We start from the raw sequence: 20,212 nt of genomic DNA, 5'->3' as shown, positions 1-20,212 counted from the left end.
ACCTGTACATCTGACAGATGAGCCGGGCTCTGAAAAGCCCCTGCTGACAAGCTTATCAAGGACAGACACCTGCAGAGGGGCCCACACCTTTTTATTAAGTGCTCTGACAGCAGTCTTGATCCAACAGGTCTGGTATATGGTCACAGAGAGATTACTTGGAGACTCACAAAGAGCTTGGATTATGCCAAGTCCAAACGTCATGCTTGGAAGGAAATACAACTACCCATTCATAACATGCCTCTGTTTGATGGAATGCATTGCACAGCCCTCATTGGTCTTATTCCAGATAAAATCCTATTATTGTCTTGGTAATATAAAGAGAGGGCAAAGACAGTTCAGATTTTTAAGCCTACTATGTGCCTAGAACATGGGCAGGAACTTCATATTTAACATCTTGTTTAATCCTGCCAAGAATTCATGTGATGGAAGTGCTGTTATCCTGATTTTACAGATAAGAACAGCCTGAGAGAGCTTAAGTTACTTTGCAAGATTGCACACCTAATTAGTGGCTAGGCAGGACTTGAAATGGTTCTTCCATGACTTTATGTCCACTAGCAGCTGTTCCCAAGCAAATCAGCCCAGGATTCCCAAGGCCCAGGGGTTTGGGGGCAATTAATTCTGTTGTGGGTCCTTCATTAGTGGGGCTTCTATTGTTATGCATTGGCAGTATGAAGGGTGAACCCTCAAGGGCGACCCTGGTCCCCAGAACTCTGGGCAGATGGTGCAGAATGGCCTGGAATGACCCGAGTCAAAGCTCACAGGCACTGCATTCAGTGCTCTGCCAGCCTGAACTAGAAGCAATTGGTCCCAAAATATCCATTTGGAGGACCATCCATTTAAACTCTGAAACAGTGTCCTCAACTGGGGGCACTTTTTCACCCAGCAGACATTTAGCAGTTTCTGGGGACATTTTTGGTTGTCATAACTGGGAGCGGGTGAGATGCTACTAGCATACAGGGCAGAGGCTGGCTATGCTAGGCATTTTCCAATACACAGGAAAGCACCTCCTACAAGAAAGAATTATCTGGCACAAAATGCAATAGTGCCAAGCTTGAGAGACCTGGTTTTGAAATATCATCTCTCCAAGTATGTGAGAAGCTCAGAGCACAGTGCCCATTGATCAACAACAACACCAGCTAAGTTATTACCAATCATCAGTTTGCAAGCATTACCATGTGTCAATTGCGTTGGCCTTCTTGCTAAGTGGTTCCTAGCAGAGAGCACCTTGGATGCCCTTCTCCTCTTGGTGACTGCTCATATCTCTGAGCCCCAGCACACACCAGAATGTGGCCAGCTGACTACCAACAATCTCAGCTCTCTCATTACTGCACCTAACTCCTTGGGAATCAATACCTGCATTGAAGGGTTTTTGTTTTTGTTTTTCAAATAGAGGAGGCAGATGTGTGGCTAGCAGTGGGTGGTGCTGATCACTGAAAACATGTTTCTCTAGTCTCACTTAAGGCTTTGGCAGGAGGAGGGTCCCAAAGGCAGCACCACCAAGGGGAAGGAGCACAATCGTTGTTCTCCTTTGAACCAAGCTTAGCTCCCCAGAACTGCCATCTTCTAATGTGTAAAATAGCAGTAACAATTCCTACTGTCAAGGTTGGTGTGAGAATTAATTGAATTAATGAATGTAAAGTGTCTAACATGTAGATGATATAATAGATTTTTTGTGGGTTTTTTTGGTGCTAGGAATGGAACCTAGGGCATTTGCCCTGAGCTACATCCCTAGCCCTTGTTACTCTTTAATTTTAGAAGGATTTGCTAAGTCATTAAATTCCCAGGATGGGCTTGATCTTGCCTCAGTCTCCTAGGGTGCTAGGAGGCGTGTGCTACCACCCCTGGCTCCATAATAAGTATTTAAATGGTGCCTATCATTAGGAAAAAATCAGGACAGGTGGCTTCTGTGGCTTGAGTGTGCACCTTTAAGGTTCATATGCTGGAAGCTCAGTCCCAAGTGTGACAATGTTGAGATAGTGACAATTTTTGAGATGAGTACTAATGGAAGGCAATTAGGCTGTGGGGCACTGTCCCTGGGAGTTAGTTATTGTGAGAGCAGGTGATTATAAAGTGAGGTCACTCCATCCATTTGGGCCCTTGTGTATGCAGCCAGTTCCCTTTCTGTTTCTCTAACACAGCCAGGGGTTCTTCCCCAGGACGCTGGCACTGTCCTCTTAGACCTCTAGAACTGTGAGCCAGATAAACCTTTTATTTATAAAATACCCAGGCTCAAGTGTTTTGTTATAGTAACACAAAATAGACTAACACACTGGCCTTAGAGGATGACCTGAAGGACAGCCTGTGTGTTAAAATAGAGACCCAGATGCTTTGGGGTGGGCTTTGTTCATGTTCCCAGTGGTCACCACATACCCAGGTACTTCCTGCTACAGCTTGGATAGGTTAGGGTAGCCTCTCCAGGACCCCTGGGAGCTCTCAGTAGAGGAGTTGAGCCAGCCTCTGCTGAGATATTTGAGGATTGGAAAAAAATATCTGGGTTACCTGAGGATGCAAAATGGAAGATGTTGGCCATGGCTGTGTCTTGTTAGTTGTGGTATAGGGGCCGCTCTGTGACTGTCATTCTACCCTCCTACTCTGCGTAAGTCACTTACACTGTTTGAACTTTATTTTCCTTCTCTCTAAATGGGCAAAATTGTCTATTTCATGGCAGTTACGTGAGGATTAGATGATGAGTATGGCAATGCTGCTGCTGCTGATAAATAATCAATATGAAGGGAGCTGATTATGGTGGGAACTTGGTAGAAGCTAATTTTTTTTAAGGAAGAGCCAAATTCTTCATGCAAGTAAGTCCTCCCTCTCTTTTAAAGCAGACCTCTGGTCTCATCTTTCCTGGCCATCCCACCTTTCTATCGCTTTACTTGCTACTTTCTCGGCAGCAGTAAACAACTGCTATGCCAAATGGAACCTCCAAACCGCATGTGGCCCACAGTGCACTACAATGAAGAATTTACAGGCTTTTTGCTTTGTTCAAAATGTTTGGTATTTAGCAATATCTATTAAACAGAGAGTTCAAATTCTTCCCTTGCCTACTATGTCCTTTAAGTACTCTGGGGTTGTTATGGTTAGATCTAAAATGTCCCACCAAAGTCTCATGTATTCAGAGGTTGGGCTTTTGGAAGGTGATTGGATCGTGTGGATGCTGTACTCATCAGTGGATTCATCCACTGATGAGTTTATAGCTGAATGTACTGTTAAGTGACAAGGTCTAGTTGGAGGTAGGTAACTGAAGTAGGATTCGGAAGTCCTACCTTGTAACAAACTTGCTTTCCCTCTACACTACCAAATCCCTATCTCATAAGGGTTTACCGAGATGGTTGAAGATATGGAAAAGCAGACATTGAGGGCTCTTCACAATGTTCCTGAGAATCACACAGGAACCCCTGACACCTAGGGTCCACTCAGCAGAAACCTGGACACAGAGCATCCTTGCTATCTTGACGAAGAGTTGTGAACTGGACCTCATCTTTCTTCTCTTCTGAGTATCCCCAACTCTATTGCTTTTTCTGGGCAGACAGAGGTGCTCAGGATTATATAGGGGTATTATTTTTGCCAATTTATAGGCAGTTCCCCAAATTAAATGTCCCAAAACTTTTCAGACCCCCAGGACACTTAATATTTGCCACACCTGTACATTTTAGTACTTCATTGTATTCAGTTTAGAACTTGATGATGGCTTCTATTATCCTTCAATTGGTTTTATTTATCGAGTATTGCTTTTGTTTTGCTTTATAATTTTTGCTCTTATTTTTAAGAGCATTCTTCCTGATTGGGCATAAAGGAATGAATTGAACTTCTGACTGTCTTCTGAAGAGCTGAACATAGACCTAGCCACATAATAGCTGTTCAATAAAGGGTCCCTTAATTCAGTGGAATAAAAAACCCCCGTTGTTTTTCTAATTCATCCTCCTCCTAGCTTACCCTGTATCAGAGGCACAGATGTAGCGCAATAACCCAGAATACAGAAGATTCAGGTGAATGGAAGGTAGGAGGGAAATAGGAAGAAGACAAAAAACATCAAGACTGACAGCTGCCCACCTGGCCCTCAGCTCCTGATGAAAAGAAACCAAAGCCATCGATTCACTTCAATTGCTCTTGGACCTGAAATGACTCCCTCCCCCAGGCCTGTAGGAAAATTCAATTAAAGGGTCCATCTGCGAGGCAGCAGCTGAAGAGGAATGACAGTGGAGAGACCCACATTTTCATAAAAAAGAGCCCTTCTCCTCCCGGTCCGCCCCTCCCTGTACACCCACCCCTTCCCCCTCACTTATTAGACCCAGCCCTTCCGCCTACACTGCAGTTCTCCCAATTAGGCCAGCTCAGAGGCACAGCTTTCATCTGCTCCTTTCAAATGCATGCACATTAAGGACTCAGTACATCTCAGAGGTGCAGGACTTGCTGGGGGAGAGAGAGGAACCCCACAAAAACAGCCCGTAGAGGCCAATGACTGGAAGCTTCAGTTGATTTTAGGGGCTTTGCGTGGCTGCATGAGTTCTGCAGGCTGTCCAACCAAAGGCAAGATGTGCTACAGAAAGTAATGATGATTAAAAACCCCAACAGGCAACCTTTCTGGGCTTGAGTTAGGAGCGCAGAGGAAAGCAGAAGGGAAGGATTCAACACAGTGACCTTCAAAACAGGCCTGCACCCTCCTTGCCCACCATGCAGGGGACAATTTCCCTCTTTCTCTGCTATCCCCTGGGGATGACGGTGCTTGGTCCCGCTAGCTAAGGGGCCTGTAAGAAATCTGCCATCCTGTAACTAAATGTTCCCCACCAGTGTTGCTGGGCTATTTTACAAGTGAAGGATGGGGCTTCTGGGGACTGAGTGCCTCTTTCCTCTCCCCATCTTCTCTTCAAAATAACCAAAAGCTCATGGCAGTGTCTGGGTGAGACTGAAGCCCTGTCCCCACCAGGCCTCCACCTGTACTCCATAGTGTCTGGGCTTCCCTCAAAGGACACCTGGTTTACCCTGAGGATGTCTCAGGCCTCCTTCTCCTCCCTTTGGGCTATTTTTAATTAGAGAAGAAAGGGAAGAGGATAGCTCATTGCCCTGTCTGTCATCTCAAGTGAGAGGAGCAGAACCTCTTGGGATGCAATGTAGGCTCACCAGGAGGTTGTGCACTTGGGTCCTAATACAGTATGGCTGGGGAGTAACGTGTGGATTCCACTGCTTTGGCTGCCACAAGGAAGAACCACAAAATGGGGGCTTCCACTACCGACATTTATTTCCTCATAGTTCCAGATACGGAAAGACTGAGTGAGGTCAAGGGGTCAGCAAGGTCAGTTTCTTCCAACACCTCCCACCTTGGCTTGCAGATGACTGTCTTTTCCCCGAATTCTCACATGGTTCCTTTGTATGCGTGTGCATCTTACTCTCCTTTTCTTATACGGACATCTGACATACTGGGTTAGGGCCACCCCTGTGACTTTATTTTTAACTAATCTCTCTTTAAAAAACTGTATCTCCAAATAGTCCTATTATATTCTGAGCTACTGAAGGTGAGGACTTGAACATGTGAATTTTGGAAACACGAAATTCAACTCATAACACCGTACCTAAAAATGGGCTCATGATTGGCCAATCTAATCACTTTACCTCAGGAATTTGAGCACTTTGAGAAGACATCAACTTTACAAAAGATAGGAGACATCAACTTTGTAAAGGACTTTCTTCTAGTTGACATTAATGTGCTCCTGTTTTAGTAAGTGTAAAATAGGATTTGGGATGCCACTTTTGACTGTTATGTAAAATTGGATAGGAGAGATTCTTCTACACGAACACAATTAATTTAATCAAGACAGTTCAGAAAATCCCTTCCTGGCCTTAAATCAGTCAGTACATCTCACACACACATACAGATGGAGGTGCCTTGTCTCCCTTCTTAGGTTAAGATCTGTTTGGACTCCATCAGCCCAAACTCATGAGACCCCACATCATTCTTTGCATGTGGTGTTGTCAGCATTTCTTTCCTTTCTTTCTTTCTTTTTTTTTTTTTTTTTTTTGGTACCGGAGATCGAACTCGGGTCCTTCCGCTTGCAAGGCAGGCAGCAAAACCACTGAGCTAGATCCCCGGCCCAGCATTTCTTTCCTTACCTTTCTGCAGGCTGTTCCCTGTTCTTGAAATGCCCTGTACCTTCTTAAAACTATGGAGTATTCCAGACGGAAAGCCGAGAACAAATTGGCCTTACAACCACTCTCTTACTCCTCTCCTGGAGAAGTGGTTTTGGGATAACCACAGCCATGGGGCACTGCTTCTCTAGGAACTGCTCCCTCCCTGCTCCAATTCACAAATGGCCTGCTGGGAAGTGATGCTACCAGAAAGATGTGCAGTGTGTGGCTTCCATGCAGCCCCATGCAGAGTGCTTTGAATGCTCTTGGCATAGTTCTTCTCAGGAGGCCAGGGGAAGTTCTCAGTTTCCAGCTGCTTTACAGAGCTGAGACCACATGTTGTGGCTTGCATCTAGATGTTCCCCCAAAAGCCTCATGCAGTCATAGGTGGGATTTTTCGGAGGTGGCTGGATCTAGGGTGTGATGCTGGGATCGAGGGTGTGTGATTACTAAATTAGTCCAGTGACTGGCATAGTTCTGGGTGTGGATAATGGGAAGGACTGCCCTAAGGGCCTGTAGCCTGGATGGAATATAAGGGACAGAAACAGGGCTGCTGCCATCACTTGCTGCTTTGCCACTTTGCTGCATGCTGCCTTGCTGTCTTCTGCATTCTGTCCACCGTGAACTCTTTCTCCTCTGCAGTGCCCCTCTGACATGACACCCTGCCTAGGAGTCAGCCAACTATGGACTGGAACCGCTACAAACTGAGCTGCAAATAACCTTTCCTCTTTTGACTTTGGGTGTTGGGTATTTTGTCTCAGCAATGAGAAAAGTAACTAAGTCACCACACAAACCTTTGGTCAAAGTAAGCACAGCTGTCTGCTATAATTTTAATTAGCGGTCCGACTGGACATACTTACATGCTTTCATTCTTTCATGATGTTCCATGCCATTGTGTCCAGGGAAGGCCTGGCGCATACTTCCACATGAGTGATTTCTCTCTTTTAGGTGAGAGGCTTCAGATGACTGTGAGCTTCACATCCTTCTCATCCTCCTCTTCCCATACTTTCTGGCTTGACTCCTCCCAGGAGACAGGGCAGTAGAATGGCTAAGGACTTGGACTGTCTTTCAGATTGCCTGGGTTCAAACTGGATTTGTCCTTTAGAATTGTAGGAACATATCCATTCTCTTTGGCTCCCTGGACCTCTGTCACTCATGCATAAAATGAGGGTCATGAGAACTTCCTTTGTGTGAGGACCCAGAATAGGGCTTGTAAGGAAGCATGCACATCACGAGTGCTCAGTGCTGGTGGTGTTACCCTTTGAGGTGTCAAATGACATCAAGCCCTTTTGAATTTCAACAAATTGTAATTGGAAATGTTTGGGGACAGCCTCTGGAAATAAGCAGGATTCAAGGATATCTGATGTCATATCCTATTAATCTGTCCATAAGCAAAGAAGGCGGAAAATCTTCTGCAGGTGACAACAGACAACAGACAGACTTCTCTGTGTTTAGAAAATATCTAGAGTCCCAGAGCTAGCAGGGGTCCTTGCTGTGGTACCTGGCACCTGGTTGGACATTTGCTGAACTGGTCACTTGGGGATCTTGCATGATTGCTATACTAAGGTGTTTTGGGTCAAGGAAAAAGGGACAGGGTGAGGATGGAGGAGTCATTTTGTATGGTCATCTCAATTACACAGGACAAGGACCACTGGGGAGAAGCATGGCATCTGTCCCCCATTATGATGCTGGGACCAGTTTGAGGATTTGATAAGGAGATGGGATAGAAGCAGAAAGAACTGTTTTTCTGCTAACTTTATGTTTGGGCCCAGGAACAGCTAGAGGTTGGAAAGGAAACTCCCTACTTTCACACAGACTCCACCACTGCTTTGGCCACTCAAAAATGACCAGGTCTGAGGAGGGCCTCAGTCACTTGATGATGGCCACAGCTCTCTTGAGGATGGGAACAATCCTGCAAAAAGCTTTGTGAGATAAAGTCATGCAGACCCTTGAAGGTAAGCAAAGAACACAGGCTGATTCTTGCAAGAGGAAATATTTGGTAACTACCCTGTCAGGTATGGCATTCCTGTGTAAATAGCTCAGGGTTTTCAGTTAGCAAAATTTGCTATGACCCATTTTGAACCCAGAAGTTTTAGAATGTTTAGGGACATTGAAGTTGGCATGTACAAGGGCTGATCAAACCATACAGTGTGTGCCTAAATTTTAAAAAATCATAACAGTTAAAGACACATTGCCATTAATACCCCTCAAAACACTTCTCGTTTTGAACGTATTTATCTCCATCATTCTTGCCAACTTTCTGCAGCAGTTCAGGAAGTCTTCTTTTTGAGTGTCTTTTGTGAGTGCCTTTATGCCCCAAATTGACATTTACCTTTCATGGTCATTTCAACATTGGAGAAGAGCAGAAGGCACATGGTGCCCCATCTGGTAAATAGAGTGGATGAGGATACACTGTAATAATTTTATTTGATGGAAATTACTATAAACATTTTGAAACAGGACATTGAGGCAGCCATGACATTGTAACTAAAAACATTTATGAAATAGGACTTCCAGAAAGGTTTCAGAATGATAGGATGAATGTATTTGAAGCAAGGAGGAGTTTTTTGAGGGGATTGATGGCATTGTGTCTTTTACTGTAATACATTTTTTAAACATTCACCATATATTTTTATTATGCTGCCTACATCTGGTGAAATACTCTCCTTCTAATCCCCACACTGGGGCTATGTCCAGGATAGAGAGTCTGTGATGACAGAATCCAAAATAAGAAGAAGGGAGCAAGGATATATTGGCTCTTTCTTCAGTACCCCCCAAAATGAGAGTCACAAAACTTTTTATCTGCTTTATTTGTGACTCTGAACTTCAGTACAGTTACTCTGTTCTTTGCTGGTCCCCTCTTTGTACACTAATTAGTACAAAGGTTGTATCAACAGTAAGGAGGGGGGCTGTCACTGCCATTTAGGACTAATAGTTTACCTAGTACCACACAAGAAGTAGGTATCATGTTTATTTTCGCCCAGCATCTTGGGTTCTCTACAAAATGGCTGTAAAATGCAGTGGGAGCTGAGCAATATGACTGCTTCCTTTGCTGCCTTCCTCAAGAATGCCTGGGCCCAGGAATCAGTGCTGGTCACATCCCTCACCATCAGGAGTCTTGCTATAGTTCTGCCCCCACTCAGCCCCTACACAAAATATTCCAGCATGATCAACCAGGCCACACATTACAACCACCCAGTGCCTGTCCAAGATGATGGGAACATGCCCGATGTGCCCAGCCACCTCCCGGGAACCTCCGCAGCTCCAGCTTGGAGTGGCTGAAGGAATTGTGGGCAGCTCTTTCCATGTACAGGGAGGAGGCCTGCAATAAAAATATGAACCCCAGAAAATAAAATAAAATAGGTCATTAAAATATACTAATCATTCCAAAACATGTTTGACCTATCATTTTCTAATCCTCTGCTTAACTCTCATCCACTAATTCCACTCTTGACTTTCAAATCATTCATCCCTGATGGATGCCAGGAACTGTGCTAAGCTGGGTTCCTTAATACAAATACAGTAATTTATTTTGGTGGCTTTAAAATGAAATTTTTTTTCAAAAGTCAAATCTGAGGGTATGGCAGAATATGAAACAACACAAGAAGAAAATGTAGAGAATACTATTGTTACTTGTATGATATGACATGTATGAAATTACAAAGATGAATGAAACAATGAAAAATGATATTGTTTGTTGGTAAGATAGTGTTAGCATAAATTATTTTTATTTTGGTATTGTGAATGTTCAGTATACTTAGTTGTGCAATTAATTATGTTGAAGAGCACAGATCATAAAAAATACTCATCTGGTAAAACATCAACAGTATGGTTCTGTAACTTACAGTGTATTGCACTACTAAAAACTACAAAATCTATTCTCCTGGCTCTGCTTCATTAGAAACAAAGATCTGCTTGAATTGTGTCTATTTTTCATCTGCATCCCATTTCTTCCTTTTTAAGCATATTGCCTGCTAGTCTTCTTCATAAAAATCTCACTCCCAGGAATAAATCTTGATCATCCTGCCACCATATCCTATTTTGGTGCCTTATTTTAGATAATACTTCCCTGTTTTGGTGGGGGGACAGCATGAATGTGAGGACTGAAAAGACCAAAACTGTATCCCAGTCATTTAACTGGACAGCTCCTATTTGGTGCTTAAATGAACTATCTTTTATGAATGGGACATCCCAAGCACCTTGTCCTTCTTTCCCCATCACTTGTGTCCCATCCATCTCTTAGGTGGCTCAAAATGCACCTCCCCTCTGAGCACGCACATATAATGGTGTATATTTCCCAGCCCCTTGAACTTATTCTACATCTGTCATCTCTGTCACTCATTTAGAAACGTTACTACCTTGCCTCCACTGTGATGTTCAGAATATTTAACAACCTGTATCTGATGGTTACTGACCCACCAGAATGGACAGGGACACAATAGGAAGAGTTATGGAGGTCACCTGTAGTACAAAGCATTGGTGCCTCAGTTGCCAATACTGGGAGAGTTTGGGAGAAATCAGGAGTGGAGACTTAGACTGCAGATAGGGAAGCATTTCAACAATTTAACAAGCTGTACATCTATAATTACTTAAACCAGTATAAACTCTATTGATGTCATATTCTTGTACATCTGAGATCTCTCTAAATCTTTCCATTTAAGTTGGGAATTTCTAGAAGTTCAAATTATGTGTTATATTTCTTAATGTCTTATGGGTCTATCCCAGAGGCATCCTTAGAGTAGGAATTGTGGTTTGATGCTGTGGTTCATAGGATGCAAAGTTGGGAACATTTGGTGATTCAAGATGAGCACTAGTTGACTGTATAAATCAGAAATTAATCAGAATCTCTGACACAGTCTTTTGGAAACTAACCAGGGACTGAATTGTCCAAGACGGCCTTACTCATGTCTGGTGATGAGCTTGGGCTGTTGCCAGGATGCCCTGATTCTCTCCCACGTAGAGTCTGGTCTCAGATATCCTGGGTTTCTAATGTGGAGTGTTAGTGCTCCAAGAGGAGCAAGAGCCAAGGCACAAGCACTTATCAAGTCTTTTCTCATGTTACGTTTGCTCATATCCCGTTGGCCAAAGAAAGTTCATGTCTGAGCCCGTAGTCAGATTGGGAAGAGATGCCACAGGATGTGCTTCATGGAGGCCAGAAACATGGTGATCAACCACAGACTACATGATCTGTGAGGTCCTTCCAGTTCTAACACAGTTTTCCCAGGGATACATGGTCTCAGCTTCGGATATTAAATTTAGAAACACACGGCTGGAACATAAGCAGCCCACAAATTCCCCACTGTCATTAGGACCACAAAGTAGCATTGATCATTTCCCCTGTGACATGCAGCTCTTTCATACATATTGAGACTTAAAATTTTTTGCCCCTTTAAAACTGCACTGTGCATTCATTTTAGTTAGATGCAGTTTGTGTAAAACTGTAGCTGGAAGAGAAGAATTAAAGAATGAGATTTGAACCTCATTCTATAGTCTTTGAGCTTAATCCTGATTGAATGTATGTGCATGTCATGTATATGGTGTGTGTTTAATAAATATTTGATAATCTCTACCCAAGGTATATTAATAAAATCATAGTGTGTATCTTCTCATTCATGATAGCAGACTAAACTCTGTCCTCTGCAAAAAACAAATGTGTGTCCTCTAACATTCATTTGTTGAAACCTTAACTTCCAATGTAATGGCATTAGGAAGTGGGGGTTTTTGGCAGATAATTGGGTCATGTGGGTAGAGCTCTCCCTTAGTGTTAAAGAGGCCCCAGAGAGGCTACCAAGGCCCTCATCATAGTCACAGTGGAGAAAACAGACCCAGATTCCGAGGCCCCACTTGGACAGAAACTCAAGGGTCGAGCACTGTGTCCTCTGATGGACTTACTGGCTACACGTTAAACCTTACGAGTGACCCAAACAGTATATGAGCAGATTGTTATTATTGTCCACAGTGGGCCATGAGGTGAGTCTCAGCAGGGTCAGGCCTGGACCTAGTAAGTGAATGAACCAGAATTTAATGTAGATCTGCTATCTCCAAAGCCATGCATTTCCCATGGCTCCCATGGAGGCAGTGCCTCAAATATAAAATAACCCTAGACTTCAAGGTGCTTCATCTGCTAAGTCAACTTGACTGGGTCACAGGGTGTTGCGCTAATTTCGGGTATGTAGGTGTGTTTCTGGATGAGATTGACATTTAAATTGGTGGACTGAGTAAAGCAGATTGCTCTGCCCAATGTGTGTGGGCCCATCCAATCCACTGAGAGCCAGAATAGTGCCAAGGGCTCAGTGGGGAAGGATTTGCTCTCTCTCTCTCTCTGCCTGGCTTTCAGCTGGGATGCTGGTTTCTCTCTTGCTATTCAACTTTCATAGTCATGGGAGCCAATTCCGTATCTTCCCCCCCACACCCTAAATACATACATACACATGTGTGTGTGTGTGTCCCCTTTTTTCTCAAAAAGCCACATTAACAGAGTCCCAAATACTTTACAAATGCTTTTCCCACATGGTTTAATAAGCTACTCACAAATCTTCTTGTTAGCTCAATAAAAACCAATCAATAAAAAGTAATTTGATTTTTTCTAATTTTTGTATCAAATTGAAAATAACAATATTGTACTTTGAAACTGTTCTCTATCCAGATTTTTATGTTTTAAAACAATTTTTCCATGTAAAAGATGAATGATGGAGTTTTTGAACTCTTCTTTCAGTTCTTTTGTTTTGGTACTGGGGATCAAACCTAGGACCTTGTGCTTGGGAGGGAGGGGCCGGCGCCACTGAGCTAAATCCCTGGCCCTCTTCTTTCAATTCTTAATATTAAACTTGTGCTCATCAGGTAAGAGGATGGGCTGGTGTTTGCTGAGTGACTGCCGTGTGCCAGGCAGCAGTGCAAAGCCACACACAATCTTTACAAGCATTGCCTTAGTCAGTGTCTTTCTTATACATGTTGGAGTTGGGTGGCATCTCCGAGAACAGCTCTTCTCCTGAGAACATGCTGGGAGCATGCTCCAGTTTTGTCAGGATTTTTTAAGTCCACAGAATATCTTTACAGGGGCAGGGCTGCATTCCAAGTAGGGCTTGACTGCAGTGAACTTCTCAGGGTCTTAAATCCGATATGTGTGAGACAGCAGCACACGATATATAAAGAATGCCAGCTGAGCTGTCTCTCTAGGTTCCCCTTGCCCTGTTGCCAGGTTTGGAAAGCAACATGCCCATCATGGGCCACTGACTGCAGAAGACAACCCTAGAACAGCCAGGACCCTGTGGGTATCAGAACCCCGAGGTAAGCGTTCAGCCTTAATCACACTTCTTGTTGGTAGCACTTACAAATGGAGTTGATGAATTTAACAAGAAACACATGTTTTCATTTAAATTACAATTAGCAATTAGAGAGTTAAGTGTGCCCTAGATAGAATATATAATTGTTGTTGAGTTTGTGGCATAGCTACTTTACTGTTGCCATTCGCCTTTTATGTTTTGCTTTATGATTTTATAGTAAATTTATGCAGAAGCGGTGAGAGAAGCCCCAGCTAAGTGAAATGCTGGTTTGGAATCATTTGCTTCTACAAGAAAAATAAAAATGTCACCATCCCAGGCCCATTGCAGACTCATTGCCTAGCAGGATTCTCTGTTTTAGGGAAGGTAGGAAGAGAAGATATTTTACAAACCCTCTTACCAATTTAAGTTGGATAATTTGTTAGTGAAGGCTGTGCCATAAAATACAGACTTCTGAGCAGTGATAGGTTGGCCCTGTTTCCCTACTACTTGGTATGATTTCCTGAAAACTCAGAAAAAGAAATAGCCATCCACTTCTCCATTGGGTCTTCTGGAATGTTCCATAGTGAAATTAATATTCACCTCTTTTCAACAGAGATTGCTTTTTTAAAAAAGTACAAGGAAAAGTGCCAATATATACTAGTTGGGGGACAAGTCAGGTGCATTCCAGATGGCGGAGGAGCTTGGCTAATGAAATTTCAAGAGAGAAATCCGCAGGGCCGAATGGCCATTTCACACTCATTTCTAGTTCATAGAAGGTTTCTACAGTGAAACATGTTGCCAGTCATGATGAAGCTGTCTAGTGGGAAAATAAGTCCTAGTGAGGAACTACCCTCCATAAATAAAATAATAATAAAATGAGATATGGTTTATGGCAGAATTACCACTGGAACTGAGTGCAGTGCAGGTCATAGCCAAGGCAAGTAATTGCAGGTAGCATGGAAATCTACATGTATAGCTCCTTGGCACCATCTAAGAACCACGCAGTTTCTAAATTTTAGCAAAACCAGATGCAGGTGAGGAGAGATTGCTCCTTGGGGACCTGTCAGAAACCTGAGACTTTTGGCAGTGTTTGGTGTCTCTGGCAAAGGGGCAGATGGCTACATATCACTGTAGATATTGGAGAGAATCATTGCTGGGTTTCTTTAAAGTGATATGGACCCAGGGGCGGGGGATGGAATGATCTGTTTTTTACAAAACAGCCAATATTTTATTTTAGTTTTTCTTGCAGCCCCATAGACCCTGCTGCTGAACCCAAATGGATATTGTTTTCTGGCTTGGCATGGTTCAGCAAATCTCCGTAGGTCAAAATACCAGGATAAAAAATAAGTTTCCCTGTCTATTGTTGCAGAGGAGAACAAGGCTCATGGGATAGGGCTGTCATGGTGCACTGCTCCATAGCAGAAGACAACTTCCTGGAGAAGACAGAAAGCCAGGTTCCACTTTCTCCACCCCTGTTGTTTTTCATCTCCTGGAATTGTTTGTCTTGAGCATCAGAGACAGTAAATTTTCCTCTACATGCTGACAGCCCTCATGGAGCATCTGCATAACGATGGAATTTATTTTGTTCATTATGAGTGCCGAGGATAGCGAGGGCTTTATTTCACTCCCACTGACTATTGCTGTTTTCATAAATTATCCAGCATGCTCCTCCTGTAAATGGCCAGCAGTCTTTGGAGAACTAGCAAATAATCTCTGAGTTGTCTCTGCTTCTTCATTTTGGTTATTTCTATGTCATAAAAGTTACGACATATCAGACAGAAGAGGGATCAAGAAGGCCTCTAATAAATACTTTTCAACAAGCTGCAGACAAATCTAATAACAGAACCACAAAAGCTTCAAAGAAACCTCTAAACACTTCCCCAGCTCTGGGAGCTCAGGGCCGATGCCCTTTTCTGTAGAATCCAGTACCTATTACTGCTCCGAGCATTTTGTTTTGTGTGTAGTGATAGAAACTTTATTTTGCCCACTTAGAAACTACCCAGCTCTATAGGGATCTCTGCATTCTTTACAATAGCTGTGTTTACTTTCAGTTTTTTCAAAATATAAGGGATATGAATTGAAGCATCCAATGAGTACAAAAAAAAAAAGCAAGGGCCACAAGCCTTCTGCACAAAAGCATGACCCACATAGGAGCTTCGTTAGATGTTTTGCATCAATCAAGGGCTTGCATACCATTTTCTTCCCCCTCTTGCTCCTATTTATCTTTTTCTTAGGATTTGGCACAAAAAACATAGACCAGGAACTGGAGCTGTGGTTTCAAATAGTTGATCTACAGTTCAGGCTACACTCTGGAGGAGTTCCCAGCATTGCCTTGCTGAAATATGCATCATCCTCATGGAAGGGAAGGTTTGATGAAGGGAGAGCTGGACTTCAGGAATGGGGGAAGGGGTTGTGTGGAATCTGAGCCCTTCACAGGCTCTGCCTATCATTTACCTGAGAAGCCCTGGGAACAGAACCAACATGCAGATATCCCAGGGAGACAGTCATCCGCCTGATGAGGTGGTACAAGATGTCATGGGGCTCACTCCTGCAGCCCCCAACAGAGTTCTCAGAGCTCTTTTGATCTAAAAGACTCATTCAGTTATGGAAGTTTTCTGCCTGCTAGATGATTTGTTCCTAGGGTCTGAAGGTCCCAGGATAGGGTACAAATGGACTAGTGTGGAAGGAAGGGAACATGAGGTTTGTTTCTTAATCCACAAGGGTCCTCGTCTTCATTGCTGTCCATTTACTGTGCTATGTTGTTCTTCACATCAGTTGGGTAATGTCACATTCCACAAAGACCTGGGCAGAGGTTTCCTGGACCAGGAAGAAGAAAGGTCAGTTCTCCCAGCTAATAATCCAGCTGGAGCCACATGGAGTCCTGCCCCTTGGCCAAGAGCGAGTCTCCTTTTGGTGTGACTTGTTCTCTCTACTACCATTCCCATTCTTCTTAGTCTTTGGGATCAGTCCTACACAAGGTGGATTCCTGTAGCTGAGTCCTGACTTGCCAAGCACAAGTCTAGGTGTAGGTATCTAAAGATAGCTCTTTAAACACATGAAATCTACTTTCTTGTGAGGTGAGGAAATCCAGAACTGAGAATCTCAAAGATTCAGAGATGTGTAAATGAGGACAAAGGTAAGAGAGAGCATAGTGTAGAAATAAGAGCAGGAAAATATTTATATTCCTTCCTGAAATTACAGAGGTGGAGACTAATAATAATACATTTTTCAAGCTCTTCCTATTAAATCGTCTGTATATATCAGATACTATATTTGATGCTTTTATATGTTTTCACTGAATCTTTATAACTTTGTGAAGCAAGTACCATTTCCTTCATATTATAGATTAGGGGATGGGTGGAAGTTACATTTTTTTAATAAACTCTAGTGTTCTGGGCACTTTAGATACCTTTTCATTAAATTTTTCTAACCCTACAAGATATGTGAAGAAATCGAGGCAGCTGGCTTGTTTAGAAATAATGCAAAACATTTATAGTTATCAACCTGGTGAACTCCAGGATGAAGGACTCCTAAATACTGGGTTAAAGTTCAGAGCCACACCACGATCCATTTGGGCAGTCAGCTCAAGGCTAAAGTACTCTGGATCTTATACCCTCCCTTTAGAAGTTTTTCTGAATCAATGATCCTAGGTCTTGTGAAATTATTTGTGAAGCTTGTGGGAGTTATTTGGAATAAAAAGAGAGAAGGAAAGGAGGGGGATTAACTTCACGGCAGCCCAGAAACAACAGTGCTTATTAATTGGATACAACTAGAAGGCAGATGAATGCTAAATGAAAAATTTTATTTTTAGTTCTCACTCTGCCTGCTGGACTGCTCTGCTTTCCCCATGGTATAGCAATGATAATGCTATTGTTTTAAAAGCTGCATAATTTTCTTTCATCATTGCTGAACACTGTTTAGAGTGTCTACGTGGACGTGCAGTTGCTATGAAGTATCATGAGATCTGCTGATTGACGAATTCATAGCACATGCATGTAACTGGGCCTCTGGGTGTCCGAGTGCAGAGCTGCAAGTTTTGAATGAATCAGTATTTAGCAATTCCTTTCCAGTGCACCAAGCTGAGCCATCTGCCCCGGCCAACCTGAAAGGTGAACACAACAGAGTCCACGTCCCTCCTCACTCAGTTCACACCCCTTGTCCCACCTCAGACCCAAAGCAATGAAATGGACTGTTAGTTTCCCCAAAGCCACATCGTGAAATTTTCCAGCAATGACAGCAAAACGTTCCCAAGTTCCCCAGCTCCCCCACCCCATCTCCTTCTCCAGTTAAGACCAAAGGTTTCAATTGTTGTGGAAATCTGAGCTCTAGTATGTTTTTAGAAACCTGTGTCAGGAAAATGCATTCTGAAGCCTCCAAGTCCTATGGAGACTTTCCGAATCTCCAGAAGCCATGGAGGTAAGACTGTTATGTGAGATGTATCTCAGGGGGCGGTTTATTTTTTCTCCTTTATGGAAGTCTTTCTCTAGTGGGGAGCCAGGCCCTGATGTGTTGGGGTCTTGGCTGCCTGGTGGGCAGGAAGTGAGAGGAACTGGCGGTTTCCTTCTTGGTGCTTGAAGCTGTGAACATCAGAGGACTTGAACTGTCTGACTGTCAACTGGCACTCCTCACCTCTGACTGAAAGGTGTGCTGCTCAGAGGGCCATCTGTGAAACTACACCTTTCCTTTCTTTTTCCCTTCTTATCCAAAGTATAAGTTCCTTAAAGGAAAGATCAGATACTTTATCTATTTGTAAGAAGAGTAATCTGTCCTCTGTATCTTCAGGTTCCATGACCACAGATTTAACCAACTGAGGGCTGAAAATATTTGCAAAAAAATTGTCTTTGTAGTGAACACATACAGACTCTTTTCTTGCCATTATTTCCTAAATATGCAGTATAACTACTATTATGTAGCATTTACATTATGTATTAAAGTAATCTACATATATTTGAAAGTATACAGTGGGTATGTGTAGGTTATATGCAGATATTATGGTATTTTATTAAGGGGACCTGTGCATTTGCAGATTTTGGTATCTGAGGGGCTTCCTGGGACCAATCCCTGAAGATACTGGGGGAGAGGCTGAAGTACTCATTTGTCAAATACAGAACTTAAATATCAGCAGTAGGTTTGCTTAAATAGTCACAACTCAGCACTAAGCAAACATATTTTAATTTATTTTTTGCCCCAAATAACTGTTACCAACTTTGCTTCTCAAGCCACATCATTATAGGTAGGTACATCAGGAAAAATGGAAAATTTCCCAGTTAGGGTATGTCTCTATAAAACCTCAGACTCATTGAGGAATTCCCAAGCTTTTTTTCTGATTAAGTCAATCAATTTGTTGGTGATTTTTCAGTCAGTTCAAAAATAAACTCTCTGTGATGGTAGCCAGTCTCCCAAGAGTGGGCCCTACGATCCTCACCTCTCAATGTCTGTGCCCTTGTGTGGTCTCCTCTCACATTATATCAGGACTGCTCCCTGAAACACTAGAATATGGCAGAATTCCTAAGATGTGACTTCTGGGGCTAAGCCACTTAAAATATTTCTGCTTCCACCTTGCTCTTTGGATCACTTTCCCTGGAGGAAGCCAGCTGCTATGTGATGAAGACACATATGCAGCCCAAGAAACTGAGTACTGACTTGGAAAGTAAGCGAGTGAGCATTCCTCATGGTGGGCTCTCCAGTGCCGGTCAAGCCTCCAGTTAGCTGACACCCTGGCCAGGATCTTTACTCTGCCCCATCAGATACCTCAATCCAGAACCATCAGCTAAACCACTCTGAATTTCCTGACTTTAGAAACTATGAGATAATAGTTGTTTTAAACCACCAAATGTTGGGGTAATTTGTTCCACAGAAACAGATAAAGTAAAACATCACTGGTGCAGTTTCTGTCTCTCCCCTCCCATTTTCTCATAAGGTCTAGTACACAGGACCAGGAATACATGTCACCTTGATGCTGATGTTTGGTACCTTTGGTATATTTCACTCCCTTTGGTGATCCAAGTAATGACAGATACTGGTTGGATCAGGTCTGTGACCTGGTTTCTGCTGATGAGGCCTTTGTCAGTGATTTTTATGGTCTGTTCTCTTGGGTCAGGTAGGGTCAATGGCTTTCTCTTTAGCTCTTTTCCTTTAGCTCCTTACCTTTCCCCTTTCTTTATCTTGGCTTCTTTCAGCTCACGCCTGCACTGCAGACCCCTTCCTCTGGTCAGGTTGTCCCTCCTGGCTAATCATTGGCCTGGAAGTTCTGCCCTATATCCATTAAGGCCCTCTGGTCATTCTTTTGGGACTATAGCAACTTTCCTGGAAGTGTGTCAGTCACTTCTTTTGCTGCTTATCTTGTCCTGCAGAGCAAGTGAGGTGGGAGATCAGGGCATGGTAGCCTTGCTGGAAAACAGGGTGTAACCTGAGCCAGAAAGAAGGGTGAACAACAGTATCAGTGAAAATTTCCACCACTTCTGAAACTTCTTTTCTGCTATATCTATCTTATTCTTTAGGGCAGTGTTTTAGTTACTTTCCTTGTAGCTGGAACAAACACACAACACTCACAACTTAAAGGAGGAGAGGGTTTTTTTGTTTTGTTTTGTTTTGTTCATTTTTGGGTTTTTTTGCTCAAGGTTACAGTCCATAGTTGGTCAGCTCTAAGCAGAAACTGTATGGTAGAAAGGCCTGGGTGGAAGAAAGCTGTTCATGCCATAGTGGCCAGGAAGAAGAGAATGAAGGGAGGAAGTGGGAAGGGAGATGCACCCTACCAGGTCATTCTCCCAGTGATCCACTCACCTCTCCCTACCAGGGCCTACCTCCTAACATCACATTTAGCTATC

At 43.1% G+C, this 20,212-nt stretch overlaps 1 pseudogene across 1 annotated transcript in view; it reads left to right on the top strand.

Annotated features, from left to right (window-relative positions):
• LOC147826202 (NADH dehydrogenase [ubiquinone] 1 alpha subcomplex subunit 3 pseudogene) overlaps positions 1 to 20,212 on the top strand; it is a 46,869-nt pseudogene extending 26,657 nt beyond the window's left edge. Inside the window, exon 1 of the transcript XR_015439322.1 lies at positions 1 to 20,212. This exon is cut by the window's left edge and continues 26,657 nt beyond it. The product of XR_015439322.1 is annotated as an NADH dehydrogenase [ubiquinone] 1 alpha subcomplex subunit 3 pseudogene (transcript).

The sequence above is a fragment of the Heterocephalus glaber genome, unplaced genomic scaffold (genome assembly GCF_053883595.1).
Source record: "Heterocephalus glaber isolate CG9 unplaced genomic scaffold, H.glaber_assembly_v1.0 deba00001472, whole genome shotgun sequence".
NCBI lineage: Eukaryota > Metazoa > Chordata > Mammalia > Rodentia > Bathyergidae > Heterocephalus > Heterocephalus glaber.
Note: the sequence above shows the minus strand (reverse complement) of the source record. Positions and strands in the feature narration are given on the sequence as shown.